The sequence below is a fragment of the Armigeres subalbatus genome, chromosome 2 (assembly GCF_024139115.2).
Source record: "Armigeres subalbatus isolate Guangzhou_Male chromosome 2, GZ_Asu_2, whole genome shotgun sequence".
NCBI classification, from domain to species: Eukaryota; Metazoa; Arthropoda; class Insecta; order Diptera; family Culicidae; genus Armigeres; species Armigeres subalbatus.
The window spans coordinates 412,926,078-412,948,435 of record NC_085140.1 but is presented as its reverse complement, the minus strand read 5'-3'; positions in this window follow the sequence as shown (position 1 = coordinate 412,948,435).

The following is a 22,358-nucleotide window of genomic DNA, read 5'->3' as shown; positions in this document are numbered from 1 at the left end:
TGCCACGAATCAAGAAATACAGAAGTCTGGACCATGAACAGTGAACATTCATATGTATACATATTCAGTGACATCCATTCGCTAGATAGAATCGGTTGAACTCCAACTACAGTATGATCACAGCTAAACCCAAAGCATGGTTTTTATTTAAAGTCGCAGCTGACACTTGTCCATTATTCCCCTCCAAAAACTGTTTGCCTACATTGCACATGGCAAAAACATTCAGCGCCATGGTTTCGTGCATTCAGGAAATACGCGCATCCATAGTTTGACCGAGGGCAACAACGCACGGTGCATTTCGCTTCCTTCCCCAACAAAGTACGAATGTAGGCACTCTGCAACTGTTTGTTAGTCTCTGAGAGATACATCTGGTGTAGGAGAATAATAATGAAGATTTTCCCCCCAAAGAGATTTTCCCTGTGACTGCCGCTCGGATTGATTTGATACGTCTGGAAAAACCTGTTGGTTACCCGATTAAAAAGTGTACTCAATATTATTATGTCAGAAAATTCCATAAAGAATTATGAATTCTCTATAACAAATTAGGGAATTGCCAATAAAGAAATCAATGTTTAAGCAATGGATAAATATAAAATTTTCCCTAAATAATTCAAAAATTGCAATTATAAAAGAAGAATTTTCCATGAAGAAATCAGAATGTTCCATTGAAAAAATTAAGGGTTGTGTACAAGATACGACCGCTCGACGTAAGCTACGTCAAACATCTTAGTGCAATGAGAATCGTAATATCATATGAACATTAGGTTGTATACATGATACAGCCGTGAATTTCAACCAAAAATTATCCTAATCTGTTCTCAGAATAAACATTTTTCTCAATCACCACCGATGATCATACAGATGTTACTTGGACCGCTACCGGCGCATCCATCGTCTCAAGTCAATTAAAAAAGCAGCTCTCACGCGCGCCTTTGCGGTTTTGCTTAATCATCGTGCGGTTGCCATCAGCATCGGCAGCATTCAATAGAATTTGTTTAAAAAATTTAGTGGAACAGGTTTGTCGGCAGCGAGTTAAAATGAAAGAGAAAATTGCACTTGCACAATTCTGCTGTCACCGACGACAGCCACTCAATGATTTTCCGCTTATTTGCAACATACGTCATCTTTGTGAATAATTTTCTGCAGCAACTACCCGCCGACGGCCGCCAATGGCAACTACTAAACTAAACATCCTCTTAAAAGCCCTTCCCAATCACTAACAGCAGCAACACGAAAGTAAGAACATTGCGAGAAAATTTCAATTGTGCGACAATTTCCAAAACAGCAAACACAACCTCCTTCTTTATATAATGATGGTCCTTAAAATTTGACCAATTCAGTGCGCCATTCATTATATGTATGCGAGAAAATTTCGCTTTAGTACTGCTCCCAGCAACTACGAGATTTCTGCAGCAACCACCGCCGACGGTCATCAATATTGGATGAATTTCGAAATATTGATGATGTTGCTAACGACCGCCGATCTGCAGCATCCGCCAATTACACGAGCGAACATCACGAACATCACATCATGTCGATACTAGGACCGCTCTCCGAAGAATCTCGAACTAACTGGTATGGTTTCCATTTGCGATGCTGGAACCGCGTTGGATCGCTCTCTGCGAGATCTCGAACAAAGTGGCTCGCGCGCACGGGAAAGCTTCTTCTTCTTCTTCTTCTTCTTCTTATTGGCATTATATCCCCACACTGGGACAGAGACGCCTCGCAGCTTAGTGTTCATTAAGCACTTTCACAGTTATTAACTGTGAGGTTTCTACGCCAAGTTACCATTTTTGCATTCGTATATCATGAGGCTAGCACGATGATACTTTTATGTCCAGGGAAGTCGAGAATTTAAACTCACAAAGATTAACAAAGGGCTGAGCATCACGTTCAATATATTGAATATGGTACTCTGGGACATGTGGGACCTAAAAAAACGCTAGTTCAGCAAAATTGTTAACACATACTTAGAAATTTCGGGACTTTAACCACGGATACATCATTTTATGCTTCCGTTGTTGAAGTGTAGACATGTTTTAAGCCGTCGAGTCAAGTACGAGACACTGTTGAGGTCGAAATACGTATCTGTCAAGATACAATTAAGTGGTGGAATTCAATGGGATTGTATAAACTCGTCTTATGACAGGTGATGTTTTAAGCCATTTATTCAATTACAAAAAATATTGGTAATGACAGAATTAAATTTACCTGTAGGACCCACTTACGCCTTCAAACCGGGCAAGTGGAACCTATTCTGTTTTATACTATCGAACGAAACGAATTTCAGCAATGTCGATATTCATATTATTTGTGAGTCGTAGTAGTTTTAGATCATGCATGGAGATTGATTGCTTGTCGGACTTTTGTTTTTGCAACAAGAAAGGGATTATAATGTTACCAATTCTTTATTCTCTTTACGATCGCCGATGGCCGCCATTGATTGTTGGTTAAATTTGCTGAACAAATTCTTTTCTGTATATAATGGTGGCCTAACAAATGACCGATTTATTTTAAACGTACCACGACCACCATCCGATGATTCGTTGCTACGGACGCCGGCTGGTACACGCTCCGTGAAATCTCGACCGTAAATGACGCGCTGCAGTCACGATCGCCACAGACACCATCGAACGCCAGCGCCACCGAGCTGTTGTTGATAGACCACTTCCAGACGGTCTAAGCTACGGCGAAGCGGTCCGCTCGTCGTGAAATTTCGAACGAAAATTACGCGCGGGCGAAAGACACGACTTTTTTATGCACAGGGAAAATAAGGCGGTGGGCCAAAAGGTGCGTACGTTACAGCAATCTGATGTCCGTGTTGGGGCTGCATGAACGGAATTGGTTAGTTCTGAATATTTTACCAAATGTAAAAGAACTAAAATTTTCAATAGATTTACGTTGATGATCAAAAGTTTTAAAACAATTAGCGAATTGGTGGAAAGTCTCCGAATCTATTGATAATAAAATCTCGAAACTCCATCGAAAGATAAAGTCTCCATCGAAAGATAAAGTGTTCGTTTGGGTGAAAGATATGAACCAAGAACAAAAGTGTGCCAACAACCGACCACCTTCTCCGACTCTTCCCTTCCTCTTCATACCGATGTTTGTGCGAAAGGAAGGTCATGAGATTAATAGCATCATAAAAATTGCCCTCCGCTCGCTTCAAAATCTGTAACCAGTGGTTTTAAATTGGACTTGCAGCTTCCGCCGCAATGTATATTTTGGTCACTTGCAAAACCACCGTGTACTCCGACACCCGGTAACTTGGAATTTCTATGGAATTTGCACCAAAAATAGTAAAAAAAATTAAAATTGTTCTAGATCCCCAATAGAACATTTTAGTTTATCCACTATATAAAAGAGGAGAGCATCTACTTTCACGTGATGGGTGTTTCAGAGATACTGATTTTTGAAAAATAATGTTTCCCCATAGAGCTTGCTGACGTTTGAACATCTTTCTCTTTCAAGCGCATAAGAAGGATGGGATTTGTTTTCATCGGGAAACGTTTCCCGATGAAAACAAAGCCTATCCTTCCAATGTGCTTGAAAGAGAAAGATGATTAAACGTCAGCAATCCTTATAGCCACACCGTGCCCACACTAGTTCTCTCATTTGCCAGTAGATGGAACTGGAAGTGTTGCAAACATGAGTGGTAGCTTCGGCAATGATCGTTCCCTTCGTCGTAATTTCCCGATCTGCTGGGCTCAGCTATTAGCCAAGGGAGATTATTCGGTCTGTGACTACAAGCGGGAGTAGTATTGCGCGCCGTGTTTTTCCCAATATTTAATAAAAGAAATAGGAAAAGTTTAGTTATAAGCTAAAATGCTTAGTAAATAGAAGCAACTAATAGTGGTGGCACGAAATTAGTACGGAATACATTAGATAGGAGTGCTTAAGCAGAGCAAAAACCCAGTGTATTTGAATTATATGCACTGAACAAGAAAATGGTCCCAGTGGGCCTTTTTCTTCTCTAATTCCCGATTCCCTTACCAGCGCACGCAAATTCCCGCCGCAAGCTATAGTTCCCGGACCGAATTGGGATCGTTTCAACGGCGCCGGCGTTCCGATCGAGCCACGTGGATAGGTTCCGCCATTGTGAAATGGGCCAGACCGCACCTTTGTTCCGAGCCGTCGGCCATTGCTCTTGCCAATCGTTTACTGTCGTCGAACCCCACGCCAGCTCGTATCGTCCGAAGTCAGTCCGGAAACAGCCGGCGTACACCACAAACCAGGTCGCTTCGTCCGAGATCAAGCCGGGACCATCGCCAACGCCATAAGCCAGCTCGTACCACCAGGAAGTCAAGTCGGGAATCATTGCCGAGCACTGCCAGCCAGCTTGTACCGTCAAAATTCGAGCCTGCACGCCGCCGACGATGAAATCCTGCTCGTACCGTCATAAATCGAGCTGGGTGGCTGGGTTTGATTCCCGGTGCCGGTCTAGGCAATTTTCGGATTGGAAATTGTCTCGACTTCCTTCGAAGTATCATCGTGTTAGCCTCATGATATACGAATGCAAAAATGGTAACTTGGCTTAGAAACCTCGCAGTTAATAACTGTGGAAGTGCTTAATGAACACTAAGCTGTGAGGCGGCTCTGTCCCAGTGTGGGGATGTAATGCCAATAAGAAAGTCCAAAATCGAGTCGAACCCGTCGCCGAACATCGGAATTTCGTCCACCGTCAAGCCCGCGCGCCTCTACCAAGCTAGATGCTTCTTGCGCCATCCGAAATTGGGCCTGAATCGTCGCTAGCCTGTGCACCAGAAGCCGCGAAGCGTTGCAGCCGTCGTCCCACCAGCGGCCAATCCTATCGATCACGGGGGGATAAGGTGTCGTTATCCCGTGAGTCGGTCGTTACCCTCGAATCCCGTACAGAGAATTGGTGCCCCTATCGAATACATCGCTACTGTCAACGGAGACCCATCGACGAGGTCCATCGACCGTCGCCAGCCAGAGCCCCAAAGGCCAAACCGCAAGTACTCTTAGCATGTGTTGTGACGTCACTGGATAGAAACGCCCATGTCGGGGCAATAAATAGTATGTAAAATTATAATCCGTTGAGTTGCGCTTTTCCTTAAGAAGCAAGCATTCCCTTGGTTAGTACACCACAGTACACCACACCTGCTGAAGGTGAGTCTCTTTGGTGAGTGGTAGGTATTACGGTCAGAAGAGTAATTGACCCTGAAATTGTCTCGTTTCCAAGCTCCGGAAGCTAGCGGGTAACAAATCTACTTCTACACAAAGATTTTCATTCCTAACGGAACTATCAAATCTGTATTTTCGCCTCTAATTCTATCCTGAGCATGTCCGCCTATGTTTGGAAGACATCAGCATTTCTATACCATAAGGATGTTAGTTTCGTGGCCATTGGATTCAAGTCAAACTATAATAGTTCAGCTGCTGTTTATAACTAATGGTAACTAATTTGAAAGGTGTTATGTTATGTTTTTATTGCAATCAAGCTGAATTCCTGCAAAATTAGGGTAGTTGCCAATGTATCCGGCTGTTAAATTAATAGAAAATAATTCTATGTCTTAAATTCACATTGATTTTACCAAATCATGAACTATGTTATGTTGCTGGATTTCAGAACCAATAGAAAGAAAAAAACCGCAGCATCATCGACGGACTTATTGTAGCTTTGTAGCATACTTGAAGAGTAATTCGCTGTCTTCAAGAGGTGTATAAAACCCTAATTTATGCGTGTGAATTGTGAAGTGAAAGAACTCGATTCTTCTTATAGGCTGACCCTGAACACCACATACCTTGCATTTTTGACATTGGAATATGATATACGAACACTGAAGTAGGTTCGTAAAACGAGTGATTTCAACGAAAATCGTTTTTTTGCAATTCTTAAATAATCGTGTAAAATATGCGTAAATGTGCGTGTAAAATGTCCAAAGAAAAATGTGCGTAAATCATATAATTCGCTAGTATCTTAAAATTAATATCATTCGAACGCGTAGATTCTGGAATCCGCGCTGAAATTTAAATGATTTAAAATGTAGAGAATAATGTGACGATCGGTATGCTTCGGCTTACAGCATCTGCAGGGAGCAGTTTCTAGTGATTTAGTACTTTGAAGTTCTGTACCACATATTGTATCATAGTTCTTCAACTGGAAATCACTGTTTTTGGATGTTTCTGCATACATTTTTCCATATAAACTTCCAAAGAGTTTAGCACCGCCCAAACGTTGACCGATTTGGCTGAAATTTTGTCCAGAGCATCAGGGCATTAAATAGAACCGAATAAGAGGGCAACCCATAAAAAAATTGAAAAAGTGTTTTTTGAGCCACCCTAAGGGGTATACTCGGTCTCTAGCAGCAACGATAGACGGACTAACAATCCTTTTCTTCCTATATGACCATAAGTACGTGGCCGGTGCCGTTATTGACCGAAACGTTTACATTAAGAATGGATGGCAAACCCTAAGCCTCATTAATTTGATTCTCTGTACAATTTCGCAAGTTCTAGTCCATCATGGAGTAGAAAGTACGAATTGTACGATTATAATCGACTCTTGACTGCGTTCTTACTTATTGCTTATATGTGATTTTCGGGAAATTGTTAAATTAACTGAATTTTCTGAAATTTCTCTGAATTCAGAGTAATTGGTTTCGAGGAATAGTTACATTCGGGAAATTGATTTTCGAAAAATTGTCGTACAACCGTTCTTGAGTGCATTTTATGTCTATCGTCCAATATACCTATCTTCCATCATGTATAATATACTTATGCTGAACGTAATAATGCCCAACATCTTTATACCTCACGAGGTATACTCCCCCGGGACATTCGAATCCATCTTAAAAGTGAATAATGGTTTTCGTACGGCCGAGTTGCCGAATAATATGCAATTAATTAAAAGTGAATAAGAGTTGAAAAAATAAAATAAAAATGTCACATTTGCGAAGTTATTTCCAATTCAAGGTCCAAATTGGTTTTACTTCCGGACACACCTACAAAGAGACCAGTTTATTAAAAAAAACAGAAATGTCATATTCGCAAAGTCTTTTGGAATTCATATATATATATAGTTTGAAAGATATGAGCCAGCCCTGGGCTGAAAATCTCTTTAACCTTCTTCGGATATTAGAAAAAACTTACGAATAAGATGTTGGGGTCATATTGACCCAGAAATGTAAATGCTTATAAAACAGTCAAATTATAACCGAATTGCAAAGTTTATATACCATTCGAAAGATAAACTCATCAATTTTGTGGCTATGTGGTGATATGCTGATTCTGGAGACAATGGCCACCGGGAAACGACTTCCACGGGGACCTTGTCGGTCATATAAGGGGAACATAAAAATCGCTCCATATATGCCATTCGATCGCTAATTCTTCATAGATTCTCTTAAAACGGTAATGTATGGTCCATGAGAGGGCTTCCGATGAAAGTGGCCACTCCTGGTACATGCAAGGTTCCCCCGGGGAACCCGCAGGAAGGGACATTTCCGTTTTAGCACCAAAATATACCGTGCGGCGGCTCTGTCGTCATGATTTTCCACAAAATATATGATAATGCGCTTGAAATCGCTAAGTGATCACATTGTCCACTCTTGGAGCCTATGAGGTGCCCCCGTGGAACCCGTAAAAGGGGACATTTCCATTTTAACACCAAAATATGTCGTGCGATAGCTCTTTCGTCATGATTTTCCACAAAATAGATGATTATGTGCTCGAAATCGATAATAAACCACATTGGCCACTCTTGGAACCTATGAGGTGCCCTTGGGGAACCCGTAGAAATGAATATTTCCGTTTAAACTCCAAAATATGCCATGCGGTGGCTCATTTGTCATGATTTTCCACTAAATAGATGATTATGCTCTCGAAATCGATAATTGGCCACATTGGCCACTCTTGGAGCCTATGAGGTGCCCTCGGGAAACCCGTAAAAGGGGACATTTCCGTTTTAACACCAAAATATGTCGTGTGGCGGCTCCTTTATCATGATTTTCCACAAAACAGATGGTCATGCGCTTGAAATCGATAAATGATCACATTGGCCACTCCTTATATGTGCAAGGGGAACCCCCGGGGAACCCGTAGGAGAGGACATTTCCGTTCTGGCACCAAAATGTGCGGTGCTGCGGCTCTTTCATCATGATTTTCCACAAAATAGATGATTATGCGCTCGAAATCGATAAGTGACCACATTGGCCACTCTTGGAGCCTATGAGGTGCCCTCGGGGAATCCGTAAAAGAGGACATTTCCATTTTAACACCAAAATATGCCGTGCGGCAGCTCTTTCGTCATGATTTTCCGCAAAATAGATGATTATGCGCTTGAAATCGATAATTGACCACATTGGCCGCTCTTGGAGTCTACCAGGGGCCCCCAGGGAACCCGTAGAATGGGATATTTCCGTTTTAACACCGAAATATGCCGAGCTGCGACTTTTTCGTTGTATTTTCCCACCAAAGAGGTGGTTATTTGCTCGAAATCAATAAGTGATCACATTGGCCACTCTTGAACCACATTGGCTACATTTGAAACCTATGAGGCTCCCTCGGAGAACACGTAGAAGATGACATTTCCGTTTAACACCGAAATATGTCGTGCGGCGGCTCTTTCGTCATGATTTTCCACAAAATAGATGATTAGGGGAGACTGGGTACACTTGATCCCCTTTTCTGATTTCCGATGTATCACAACCAGAAATAAATAAACATACGCGATTTCCACACAGACTCTTTAAGAAATATAGTATTTAACTTCACTGATGTATGACAGTCCTTAAATTATTGTTGCTATTGATACACAAACGATTTTTTGGAGTGCTGTCAAAAATCGACTTTTCAAATATTCGGGGGAAATTGATCCCTCTCCAAGAACTTGCTTTGATAAAAGTAGAAAGGTGCCCTCAGATTTTTTAAATATTTTCCCTTCAAAATACGCGGAATTATCGAATTGCTGTGCGTATACATGAACGATTTTTGTTATTGATTTCAACAGCACATGCAATTTTAAAATTTGGGGAGACTTGATCCCATTTCTATGAGATCTACGCAATAAATAGTGTTTCCTGCCAAACCTTCATCAAATCCGCCAAATCTACAAAAAAATTAGAAGCCTAAGAACGGTTTTTAATTTTTTTTTGATTTTTTTCGCCAAATTTTTGTATGGGTGACTAACAGGGGATCAAGTGTCCCCATATTGAGGCAATAACTTCAAATCCAAATATCCTAAAACTTTGATGGAATGTTGACATTTTCATCAGTACACATCAATAAGCATATTTATGGCTTGTTGCTGTGAAAAAACCAAATACTTTGGTCATTGTTATGAAAAGTTTTTCGAATTTTGCGTGCCCAATACAAAAATCTTTAGGAAGGTCAAAACATACAAACCTCCCTGCAAAATAAATAAGGTTGTCAATCCAAAAAATAACTCACCACATAAAGGTCATTTGTCTAGAGGATCAATAATAAAAAATACGCTAGAACAAAACTACTTTTGTTCTCGATAAAACAGTGGGTGATCAAGTCTCCCCGGGGATCAAGTCTACCCACCTTCCCCTATGCGCTTGAAATCGATAAGTGACCACATTGGCCACTCTTGGAACCAATGAGATGCCCACGGGGAACCCGTAGATGATGACATTTCCGTTTTTATACCGAAATGAATAAGTGACCACATTTGCCATTTTGGAACCTATGAAGTACCGCCGTGGAGCTCATAGGAGAGGACATTTCCGTTCTTACTCTTACTCTTACTTAGGGCCGATGCCCATGTAGCGTGTTTTCAAGCTGCGTGCACGCCGCGTCCACGCAAGGTATCCGGCATCAAATGTAGTCGTGCACACGTTTACGTGTGCATTACTCCATTTGATGCTGGGTACCTTGCGTGAACGCGGCGTGCAAGCAGCACGAAAAAGCTTTACGTGGACATCGGCCCTTAAAGACATGCCGTGCCGCGGCTCTTTCACTATAGTTTTCCATCAAATAGTTGGTAATGCTCTTGAAATCTAATATCAACCCGGGGGAACCCCAGGCCCAATTTCGGTAATTGTGGAGTGCCTTGAAGAATTCATTGAAAGTGTCTGTGTACACAAAATCTAACTCACTTTTGAGGAACTTTTCCTCAACCGAATTGCTCGCAGTAAATAGCATTCGACGAAAATCCTGCCCTATTGTTGCCTATTGAAAATTGGCCAGATCGGGCTATTTTTTAATTTGACTCAGTACTCAATTTCAAATGCAGAACAATTTCAAGCGCATAACCAACTTTTTGAAGACTTGTGGCCAGGGTAGACAATGATAGACGAAGATAGAGCTGCCGCAAGCGGTACAGTACATTTGATATAACCATGAAAATGTCCTCTCCTACGGTTTCGCAGGGCATCTCAAAGGTTCTAAGAGTAGACCATATCACTAATCAACTCCAACACACTTAAAATAAATCGCCGACTTCGGTAAAATTTTACCGAAATCTCAACCGCTGAACTGTTCGGTAAATTATTTTACTGATTTTCGGTGATTTTGACAGTTGAGCAATGGAAAAAATTACAAAAAATCTGTAAATTAATTTACCGAACAGTTCAGCGGTTGAGATTTCGGTAAAATTTACCGAATACTGTAAAATGAGCTAAGTGTGAAGCACATGACCATCTGTTTGGTAGAAAATAACAAAGAAAGAGCCACCGCACGGCATATTTTGGTGTTAAAATGGAAATGTACTCTTCTACGGGCTCCCGGGGGCACCTCATAGGTTCTAAGGGTGGACAATATGTCAATAATCGATTTCGAGGGCACCTATTTGGAGGAAAATCACGACGAAAGAGCCGCCGCATGACATATGTTGGTGTAAAAATGGAAATGCCATCTTCTACGTGTTCTCCGAGGGAGCCTCATAGGTTTCAAATGTAGCCAATGTGGTCACTTATCGATTTCGAGCGCACGTCCATCTGTTCGATGGAAAAACACCAAAAGAGCCGCCGCACGGCTTATATTGGTGTAAAAATGGAAATGTCCCCTTCTACGGGTTCCCTGGGGCCCCCTCATAGGTTCCAGGCGTTGCCAATGTGGTCACTTATCGATTTCAAGCGCATAATCATCTATTTTGTGGAAAATCATGACGAAAGAAACGCCGCACGGCATATTTTGGTGCTAAAACGGAAATGTCCTCTCATACGGAATACCCGGGGGCACCTTGCTTGTACCAGGAGTGGCCAATGTAGTCATTTATCGATTTCAAGCGCATAACCATCTGTTTGGTGGAAAATCATGACAAAAGAGCCACCGCACGGCATATTTTGGTTCTAAAACGGAAATGTCCCCTCCTGCGGGTTCCCCGGGGGCACCTTGTATGTACCAGGAGTGGCCAATGTGGTTTTTTTATCGATTTCAAGCACATTATCATCTATTTTGTGGAAAATCATGACGACAGAGCTGCCGCACGGTATATTTTGGTGCTAAAACGGGAATGTCCCCGGGGCGCCTTGCATGTACCAGGAGTGGCCAATGGGGTCATTTATCGATTTCAAGCGCATAACCATCTGTTTGGTGGAAAATCATGACAAAAGAGCCGCCGCACGGCATATTTTGGTTCTAAAACGGAAATGTCCCCTCTTGCGGGTTCCCCGGGGGCACCTTGTATGTACCAGGAGTGGCCAATGTGGTCTTTTATCGATTTCAAGCGCATTATCATCTATTTGGTGGAGAATCATGACAAAAGAGCCGCCGCACGGCATATTTTGGTGCTAAAACGGAAATGTCCCCTCCTGTGGATTCCCCGAGGGCACCTTACATGTACCAGGAGTGGCCAATGTGGTCACTTATCGATTTCAAGCTTATAATCATCTGATTGGTGGAAAATCATGACAAAAGAGCCGCCGCACGGCATATTTTGATGCTGAAACGGAAATGTCCCCTCCTGCGGGTTCCCCGGGGGCACCTTGCATGTACCAGGAGTGGCCAATGTGGTTTTTTTATCGATTTCAAGCTCATTATTATCTATTTTGTGGAAAATCATGACGACAGAGCCGCCGCACGGTATATTTTGGTGCTAAAACGGAAATGTCCCCTCCTGCGGGTTCGTCGGGGGCACCTTGCATGTACCAGGAGTGGCCAATGTGGTCTTTTATCGATTTCAAGCGTATTATCATCTATTTTGTGAAAAATCATGACGACAGAGCCGCCGCACGGTATATTTTGGTGCTAAAACGGAAATGTCCCCTCCTGCGGGTTCCCCGGGGGCACCTTGCATGTACCAGGAGTGGCCACTTTCGTCGGCAGCCCTCTCATGGACCATACATTACCGTTTTAAGAGAATATATGAAGAATTAACGATCGAATGGCATATATGGAGCGATTTTTATGCTCCCCTTATATGACCGACAAGGTCCCCGTGGAAGTCGTTTCCCGGTGGCCATTGTCTCCAGAACCAGCATATCACCACATAGCCACAAAATTGATGAGTTTATCTTTCAAACGGTATATAAACTTTGTGATTCGGTTATAATTTGACTGTTTTATAAGCATTTACATTTCTGGGTCAATATGACCCTAACATCTTATTCGTAACTTTTTTTGTGGGGTCGTTCCTGTTGCACCTTAAAATACTTTTTTCATGTCAGATGCTTCATTTCCACAAAATATTAAAAGTCAGGAAATTTCAGAACGATCGGATTATCAGGTAAAAAGTTATTCTACTTTGAAGTTTCGTTTTGGGTCATATTGACCCCAACATCTTACTAAGGATAATAAAGATAAAAAAAAAAAAAAAAAATATATATATATATATATATATATATATATATATATATATAGTTTGATGGCCAAATTGGCATATGGTTCGAATTGATTCCAAATTTTACCACTATACCGAGTCTTCAAGGACTTCCGAGAGCAACTTCCGAGTTGTATGAAAAAGTTGTTGCACTCAAACACGAACTGTAAAACTGCAAAAAAGAACAAGTGCAACTTTACAAATAATATTATGGATCCCTAGTTCGTAACTTATTGCTACCATGTATTGGTCTCAAATTCTCAGCTCTCAGATTCTGAATCAAGAGAAAACATATTTCCCCTTCATTACCGCAGCATCCCGAAAATGAGATTTTCTCTACTGACATAACGGGCCTCGTCCGACATCGGAGGGTGTCGTAATGCATGAGGAGAAACACCGAACGTCCTGCGAGGGGAAATTACTCCTCGAGCGATTGTACTCCGAACCTCGCTGAAAGGCAATCCCGCCAAGCCCCCGCAATGCAAATCATTGTCCGACGTCGGTGGCACGGCACGGGAAGGTGGTCCAGGTGTTCGCTGTGGAGCCGCATTCTCCCGATGGCATCCTTGCAAAAAGGATGCACCAATGCTAGGGAGTCTCGGGGCGTATGGCCCCCTGGTATAAAAACCTCGGAAAAAATCCATCCTCAGAAAGTCGTCCGTGTGACGTCGTCGTGACAGGGAGGCCTGTGTCAGTCCGTTCGAGGGTGGCCACATTCCGACGTACTTTTTGCTGTTGTTGACGGGCTCTGGTGTGTGTAGCTTGATCTCCGCCATGTCCGAGCGGCGGATGCTGCGGTTTCGATGTGTTGACTGCTCGTTGCGGCTGGTGGCTTACGTCGTGGACATTGTTTTAATCCTGTGGTGATTAGTGCGGATGCACCGAAGTGACGATGTGCAACCGTTACGCATTGCGTGTGCGTGCGTAGGTGCGGGTGGGTGGTGGACACGTGTAGATGAGATTAGTGGAATGGTGGGGTAGATGAGCGGAAGAGCAATTGCGGAACTGAGTAAACGATTTTTGAGGTCAGGAAGTTCTTGTTTACTTTTCATTACGTGTAGATGGCCACAAGAGGCAAAGGGAATTAGCATAATCTACATTACAGTGTTTGAGGCAATTTGTGAGCATAGGAATTTAGGGAATATTTAAGGGAACAGAACAGGAAATGCAAAACATGGCAAAAAAATGTAAGCTAACAGTAAAAGGTTACAATTGGTCAAGTATAAACACATCCCCTGTTGGAAGTTTTGTGGAAACAACACACACCTTTTTAGGAAATATAGCACAATAGAATTTTAAAACGTGAACCCACCACCCAGTAAAGGTAACACTCTCCCTGAAACACACGACACACGAACTGAGTGCAAAGTGTCTGTGTCTCAGCACGAAAACTCTCAAGAATTGAATCCAATGCGAAGAAGTAGGGTAGCATGAATTCAAGGAAAAACCACAAACCAAAAAGCAGCAAGGCGAGCGTGTACAGTGAAAGCATACTTAGCAAACTGAAAACTCAAACTGAACTTCTAGTGCGGGATGGAAAACAACAGTGTTAGTGTCAAGACCAAATAGGGAAACTTCCCTCCCGAGCAGGACGAGATTCGAGAGTAAATCACAGCCGAACAGAGCAAGAGAGCAACTTCTGCCAACAAACTGATGCTGCCGGAAACTGATTTCGTGCAGAGGTTCGCAACAAAAAAGGTGATTATAGCGTTTTTCATTTTCATGCATGCTTCGTTGTGGGTGTTGGGTGCCAATGATGTGCAGTTTACGGGTGGTTCATACCGTGTGAGTTATATAATCCTGAATATTGAAAATTCCGATGAGAGCCTCCGGTGATCAGTGATGGCAGTTTGATGATTTGCTCAACTTAGGCAATGCAAAGTGATTGCTGTTAAACTGGGAAAGTAGGTTTTCATCAAAGTTGTTCGTTGCTCCAATCTTGTTGGAAAATCATTGATTCACGCGTGGCAGTGTTTTGATTATGGACATACAGTTATTCTCGTTCTCAGTAACACATGTGTTTTGTCTTATTTTAGTTTTTGTAAATTTACTAATCGATTATTTCTTATATTTGTACAATTGGAATTGTTCTGGTTTTTGCAACGTTGGAAACAACAAATGGTGGAGTGCTGATGTTTTTTCAAACAGATAAAGTAGAAATCATGAGCTTACAAAAACGGGAACGCACTGCAGTTACATTTCGCTAGCTTAAAGCATTTCTAATTACTTTACAGTTTATATCGGAGCTACTTCTAACGGCGTTGCAGTCTTGGATAATCAAAACGAATGTTTTAGATTTTTTCCAACGTTTCGACTCTATTTCGAGTCTTCTTCAAGGGGAGAATTCTGCAAAATCGACTGCTTTCGGAAAAGATAGAAGTTTAGTGAAAATCAAGTGACTGAGTAAAACTAACTTTTACAAAAATCGCTTCGTTTCAATTAGTTCAATATCCTATGTTCAATTTGAGAATTGACATAAACAGAGTATGTACCTTTATACGACAAACGATTTTGTAGAACTCTCCCTTTGCAGAACTCGAAATAGAATCGAAACGTCGGGAAAAATCTAAAACATTGGTTTTGATTATACAATACTGCAACGCCGTTAGAAGTAGCTCCGACATGAACCAGAACCCGAACCCTCTACATCATTTTTACAGTTTATTTTTTATCTGTTCTTTGTAATCAAATAAATTACTACTTTACGGTTCAAAAGCAACTCCTTGGTAAATAATCTATTTTATACAATCAGGTTAGATTTTTTTAATAGATTTGAGAACGACTTTATGTACGATTTGTCGTACCATTTTTTTTTTCAAGAAACTCTAGAGAATCTTTGCAATAACTAAATACTTAAAAAAATTACAATATATGTTGAGAGTAAAAATGAAAAAATGGAATGAAAACATAAATCTGAACTGATGTTCAGATTTAACACATTGCAACAAGAATATTCTCCGTATAGAATATTAGTATAGAATATCAATAGTACAAAATAACTCAAAATCCAAGGTTAAAAGACTATTATTCTTCCATTTACTTCCACTATTAATAGTGGAAGTAAATGGAAGAATAATAGTCTTTTAACCTTGTAGCATTTCCCCTAAGACGCTCTAAAATAATTAATCATCAAAATGCAAAATAACTGCGGAATTTAATTGTTAGCATAGCCTTAAAAATTATTGATACAAACATTGCTTCACTAGAGCTCCACTATATAGTTTAAAGTATTTGCACGAGAATTTAATCCACAAAAAGTATGATGTACAGATCTTCGAGCTCCATTTCGTAAATTGTGTACGTCTGACAACCTTTCATCTTTTGCTTCCTGAATTCCACATGAGAGCTGGTGCTCAGCCACCGGAAATGAATGTGGCATTTATGGAAACCGTACTCATTTGGAAGCGGTAATTTATGCGGTGCGACCACCTCCATCATCTGGTGGGTTAGATGCTCACGCGCCTCGGACAAATCTGAGCCGTGGCGTTTTAGTGGATACACGAGACGGATCATCAACGGCGTATGGATCCGCGAGATCCACAAGGAAAATAAAAACGCTTCAAAGGGCATATTCACCCGCCGCTCGACGGAGGCATCTGCCATATGCGGTACCTGAGGTACAAACTAGAGGTATACAGAGGTTGGACAAAAAGGCAAAATATTTTCGATATTCAAATCAACAACTTTGCTTACAATTATACGATTTCGATAAAACCAAGACCATCGTACGCAGAAACTCTTCTAGTTCTTTGCCTTCATTCAAAATCCTAGACCGCTTCATGGGCACCGTAGATATTTCGGTTTTTTGTTCAGCTTGTCATTTTATGTGACGTTTACTTTCATCATATTTTATGCTTTCCCCAGAAACTAGAACTTACTTGCTGACCAACACCGAGATAAAAGAAATTAACCTTATCAAAACTTACAACTTATGAAAGATGATGTTTCCAGATTCATTATTGACTTCTTTTTGTTAACATGCATGCTCACTTGTGAAAAAAAATCACAAAAATGAGAAACAAATGGAATACCTTTCCATTGCTTTGTTTTTGACGGGATGAACATCGGAGCCATGAGATGAAATCCAGCCAGGAGCAGTTCCCCTAGTTTCTTGAGTTTCATAAGCAAAACTTGTAAATTTCGTGATCACAACTTATGAATGACGAAAGTGCTATTATTGTGGAAAAAATCATTCAGATTTGAGACATGGCGTATCTAAAAAGCACCTAACTAAACGAGCAGCAATTATTAGCCGATTTTTTTTTTCGGAAACTCCAACTCAGTGTGTAGAAGTATTCCAAAAAGCACAATTGAGAATATCTTTGGGAATATGCAATTCTGACTTCATTTGCAAAACTGTCCTGTTTTCTCCCCTGGGGTTGGATTATCGGTTGGCGGAAAAGAAATGTTAGTTAGGTACTCAATAAGTTAGGAACAGTTGGCCAAAATATTGTATGTTTCAATTTTTCGCATTTCCTGAATCCTCATTCCAGAAAATTGTGTATTTGTGCATGATGTTGTAACGAATCACCAATTCAGTGAAAATCTTTGGCAGCAACAGGATGCTACAGAATGTACTAAACACTCTTGTGAAGTGGTTTCGGCATTAAATGGCGCGGCCAACTTGTAACAATCTCTACAATCCCTGATAGTTTTTAATTGCTAATTGTTCAAATTGCTCGAAATGAAAGAATTAGCAAAACACAAAGGTACGATTTTGTGATATGCAGGATGTGGAATACTGGAGAATATTATGAGCGTTTGAAAGGCATTGAAAAGATGTGATTCTATGAGCATTATTGATATAAGTTTGGCAAATGGTTTATCATTCGCTATTCATCATTTAGGGAAAACTTTTTTCAATATCTATAGTGATGTTTGTGGAATTTTATTAACTAAACAAGTATACTGTTTGAACGAAACTGTGTAATAAATGTAATGAATAAATGACAAACCGTAGTAGAAAGTAGAAGAAAATAATGTGGATTTTTCAATTAAAAGTTTATATGTGTATTGGATAAAATATTCCAACATAAAAAGAAAAAATCCTTAGAGTAATCCGGGGGAAAGATATTTTCAAATTTAATCATAAATAAAAACTCAGTAATCCGTATTCATGTTTTATATAATGCTCAACGGGGCCCTCCTTAGCCGTGCGGTAAGATGCGCGGCTACAAAGCAAGACCATGCTGAGGGTGGCTGGGTTCGATTCCCGGTGCCGGTCTAGGCAATTTTCGGTTTGGAAATTGTCTCGACTTCCCTGGGCATAAAAGTATCATCGTGTTAGCCTCATGATATACGAATGCAAAAATGGTAACTTGGCTTAGAAACCTCGCAGTTAATAACTGTGGAAGTGCTTAATGAACACTAAGCTGCGAGGCGGCTCTGTCCCAGTGTGGGGATGTAATGCCAAGAAGAAGAAGAAGAAGAAGATAATGCTCAACAATTATGCTTGAATTTTATATCAACTTACGAAATCCACATTTTTTATTAATTTTTTTTATGATGTTTTATCTTATAATAAGTTCATTACATGGAATTCATATTTTTTTAATGATAGCTTAAGTCAATTTTGCTAATGACGCCAATAACTTTTGCTCATGATTTTAATAATTCAAGTAATGGAAATCGTATATTATTTGGCATTATTTTTCCATTCGCAATCATAGGTTGTCGGTTTTACTATACAGGCGGTGACATCAGCATGGTAAATTGAACCACGACATTTTCTCAAAAACTATTATTAGCTGTAGAACTCATCAAATATCAACAACAACATCATTGAAATAAACAATTTTATTAGGAAACAAATTTATGAAAATCAAACACAGCATTATATATCTGCAGTATGTTCTAAAATTGATGGTTCTATTTTAATTTTATACCGTTTTACCTCGATACGTTACAGTTCCAGTGTTCCTCGCTTGACTTCGATGGAGAATGCTTCCGTTTGGTTGTCCTGATGTAGCTTTTTGATTGGGTTGGCCAAATTGAATATATTTCCAGCTTTGTGACGCTAGTCGTGTTAAATACTTACTGGTATCCTAAATTGAAATTAGAAGCGCATTAGTCGTAGCATACACCCGGTTTTTTTACACGCTTTGGTTTTAGTCGTTTAACACCTTCAGTTTCAATGAAACGGGTATACCCCGTTAGGCATAAGTACGTTAGGCATAAAGACGTTAGGCATAAGTACGTTAGGCATAATGGACGTTAGGCATAATGGACGTTAGGCATAAAATGACCCAAAGAACAGCCTATGACATAAAGAAGGCAGAATTATGCCAAACGTCCATTATACCTAACGTACATTATGCCTATAGTCCGTTATGCCTAACGTCCATTATGCCTAACGTACTCATGCCTAACGTCCTTATGCCTAACGTCCTTATGCCTAACGTACTTATGCCTAACGTCGCGGACCCCAATGAAACAATGAGTTAAACCCACGAGAAAATTCACAAAAAATCAACGAAAATTCAGGTGGTATTTATAAAGATGTGAAAGTTCGGGTTGACCGAGAAATTAATGAATTCCAACCGTGTAAAAAAACCTGGGTGTTTTAGTATGCATCGTTATTATCGCCATACGACCGACTTCCTGTGTCTTTCTTGCATGTTAGCAGGTTAGAGTACGGTGACTTGACCAGCGCTTGGATTATTGGTAGATTGGATCGATCAGAACCAGTATCACCGCCAAATCCTGTGATTTTCTGTAGTTTTTCGAACGGTTCTTACATCACGGAATATGATTCATATCCAAAAATTCTAATCTGTCATTTAAAAACAAGAAAATATATGTATGCATGCATAAAAATTTAACTGAACCATGACTTTTCACGCCGATTGAAGTTCGAAGAAGTCCGCAGAATTTTTCGATACATATCACGTTGAAACTCCACTAACATTTTCGTGAAAATACCAACGATTTCCTCGAAAGAAACTAAAAAGAACTTGGAGTGCAAATTCTGAAGGATTACTCTTTTTTAAACTTTTTTACCGTGTTTTAGGATTTCCGTTGAAATCCAGAAAATTTCTCGTTGAAATAGAATTTTTGCACGAGAAGGGTTGATTGACAGGAAGACATTTGGCCGAAAGCCAAACATTGTTTGGCCAAATATGGCATTTGACTCAACAAATCATTTAGCCGAAGCCCATCTAGCCTAAAGTTGGTTCGCCGAGAATGTCGTTTGGTCGAAAGGTACATACTGGCAATGTCGTTCGGCCGAACAGTTCCTTTGGCTGAAAAATTCCGTTGGCCGAAATGGTCGTTTGACAGAAAGAGGCATTTGGCCGGAATGGACATTGTCGGCCAAACGATTATTTCGACCAAACGGCAGTTTCAGTCTGCAGGGTTGCTAGGTAAACAACTTTGTTGGCAAAATTACATTTTCGGTCTATCCAGTTTCGACCCAACAACCGTTTCGGACAAACGTTATCATAATTCCGCCAAATGGCTTACTGTGTTATTCGGCCAAGCGACATTCGAACGAATGGTTTTTCGATCGAACAACAGGAAGGGCCATTTGGCCGAAAGGTGTTTGGCCAAATGAATCATTAGACCTATCTGTCCAAAAATATAATTTAATGAAATGGATATACGACCGAAAAAGTCGTTTGACAGAAAATACCGCTTGTCGAAAAGGTGGTTTGGCCGAAATGGCCGTCTGGCTGACAAGCCATTGAGTCGTATGATCCATTCGGCCAAATGGTCCTTTCTGTCAAACGATCATTACGACCAAACGGCATTTTCGGCCTGTTGACTCATTCGGCCAAACGACAATTTCGGCCATCAACCCGTTAGAGAGAACGGGTTTTTTTTCGACCGATTGTCGTTTCGGTCAAATGAAATTTTTGGTCACCATGTATAACCGTTTCGCACGAAATGTCTTTCTGTCGAATGATTTTCGGCCAAACGACCCTTTCCCATTTTTTAGGAATTTTCTGAGGAATGGAAGTGTTTAACTGTGATATCTGTAATTTTTGATGGTATATTCGGCTGTGCAGCCTAGAACTCTTAATTTTGTTAATGTTTAGTAATTATTTTTTGCACTTACACTAATTCGGAGTAAATCGCTAGGCTGAAGAATTTCTGAAGAATTTTCGAAGAATTTCCTATAAGCAAAACAAAGAATGTCCCGTAGAATGTCCATAGAACTACATGTTATAAGACTAGTTTGTACAATTCCATTTAATTCCACGACTTTATTGCACTTTTGGCAGATACGTATTCTGACCTCAACAGTAAGGCCGTATCCAGTGTCTGATACTTGACTCGTCTGTACTTTGTACGAGACACTGAAGACGGCCTTACTGTTGAGGTTGAAATACGTATCTGTCAAATGTACCATCAGTGAATTAAATGGAATTTTACAAACAAGTAAATACATTCCACTAAAAGCTTAAAATAATTTTCATACCATGTCCAAAGAAATTCGTTCAAAATTCCGAAAAATAAAAAAAATACGAGAAAGGCAAAAACATGCAAATTCCAATTTACAAAGAATTTACGAACAGTTTTCAGCGGAAACTTTGAAGAATTTTCCGAGAAAACTCAGGAATATCTCGTGAAAATACCAAAGATTTTCCCATAGAAATTATTAAACACAAATTCCGAAAAACTTTCCGTGGATATTCTGAGCATTCTCCTGTAGAAATTTGGATTATTTTTTCGTAGAAGTTTTGAAGATTTTTTCACTAATAACTTTCCTTGCTTCCTTTCAAAATTCTAAAGAATTCTCGGAACTTCAAAATAATTTCCGTGAAAAATTCGAAAATAATTTCCAAATGAATATTTCGGAAAAACTTAGTGAATTTTGTGGGGAAGTACCTCAGTCCTTTTCTGTGAAATTCAAAAGATTCTTCCGTTGTAGTCTTGAAAATATGAATAAAAAAAAAGAAATGAAAAAATATGAACGTTATATAAAAATGCTACGCCACACCACCGCCGGCAAAACTTTTTTTTATGTCTTTATTAGGAAGACTTTCAGCCCGGCCGGCCAAAATTCTAACAAACGCCGCCGCCGACGATTTTTGGACCGGCACACACCTCTAGACTTAGATAGATAGGAGATAGAATAAAAATCCAAATTCAAAGCAACATAATTGTAGGATCGCAGTAGTCTTGTAAATATGTACATTGCAAAAATATCACATATTTTTATTGGCAAAAATCCATTAATATAACTCATGATCACAGACAAACAGACATAACACTCGTCCAATTTCCATCATTCAATGATTTACTGGTCGATTCAAATAATCTAATAGTTGGCCAATTGATCACTCGTGGCGCTCGCATCGGATTTGCTCAAATCTGACATTTGCTCACTACCGCCATCTGGTTCGTGATTTGCCCAACTAACTGAAATCAACAGATGTCGCTAGTGTTTGAATGACGATGAATTTGATGAGTGAATGTTTAATTTGTTATGTCTGCTTGTCTGTGTCATGATGTTCATTAGTACACACCTAACCACTCTCCACGCTAAGCACAAAAAGAATCTATAATCAAATAAAATGTATGTGTGGTTTCTAATATGCAGTCATTGAATTAGTGTGTGGATACAAATTGCATATTTTTGAGTTCCCAAATATATGTGTGCGACAAATTT